Here is a 1,254-nt window from a genome sequence, read left to right on the forward strand (position 1 = left end):
ATATATATATATAAAGTGTTTAATATAATTAGACAAGATAAAATAAAAAGAAGATTATAAGTTATTAAATCCAACATAATATAGTTCTTTAAAGAATGTTCTAAGGACATCTTGAGGACATATAACGTTCTTTAGATATCCTTGAACATTCCTTAGAAAAATATGTTGTAAAGTATTAGAGTCCTCAATTATAATAAGTATATTTATTTGTCTTTACATGTATATAGGATGTCCCAAACTTTTCGCATGGCCAGGTAAACTGAATCGAAAAGTTCTGTACCATTTTGCTATTTTCACAATAGTTAGAGATATTAATTTTTAAAAATTATTGAATAAGCGGATAAAATCGATATAAAACAACTTTAAGATTATCTTTCAGAGTTTCTTTCAAAATACCTTAAAGATGAAAATTTAAGAAAATTTCTTAAAGAAAAAACTAAAGAAAAAACTAAACTTTTAAATATCTAAAAGTTGTTTTATGCATCAATTTTACATTCTCTCATTAAATATCTATAAAAAATTGCAAAAATTGCAAAATGGTAGAGAACTTTTCGACTTAGTTTAATCCGCTCTACCTGCTTATAAGCGGTGTGTCAAAAATTGTGGAACAATCTGTATATTATACCTTTATTTAGCTTTTTTATGTTAAAAAATTCGCTATACATATTTATTCCTGTTATCTTCACTATTTATTTATACTATTGTTAATATATATAAATAATATATAAATAATTCCTTTTTTTATTATTCTTGAAAAACTTGAAATGTAATTGTACATTTTGTCTTTCTTATTTTGTATGTATTTAAAAATTTTATTGCAATTTAAAACAAAGGATATGAAAATCGCGTCAAATGCTGCTCGAAATTGTTAGACGCCGAGACATCAAACGTACGTCTCAAAATATCACATAGAGAGACGTCGAGAAATGACCTTTCATTCGTGAGGTCAGTCCACCGAGCCCGCCCGTGATGGAATTAGCCGAAGTGAGAAATAGGATAGGGCTAACGAATAGAACGCATAACACAGCAAGAATAATACGTTGCGTTGCTATAGAAAGTATAGTTATAGCACGAAACAAAATCTCCCAGCGTCGATCAATTCTCTTTGCAGTTCTAAAAATAAATCAGGATGTTAGATATTTTCGAGAAGATGGACCTTTACGATAATGTATTTCAACAGACGCTAAGAAAGAAAAAGAACACTGCTGCTAAATTAATATTCTCTGTGTGTCTTTCCATTTTTTAAAATTTTTA

The sequence above is a fragment of the Atta colombica genome, unplaced genomic scaffold (assembly GCF_001594045.1).
Source record: "Atta colombica isolate Treedump-2 unplaced genomic scaffold, Acol1.0 scaffold189, whole genome shotgun sequence".
NCBI lineage: Eukaryota > Metazoa > Arthropoda > Insecta > Hymenoptera > Formicidae > Atta > Atta colombica.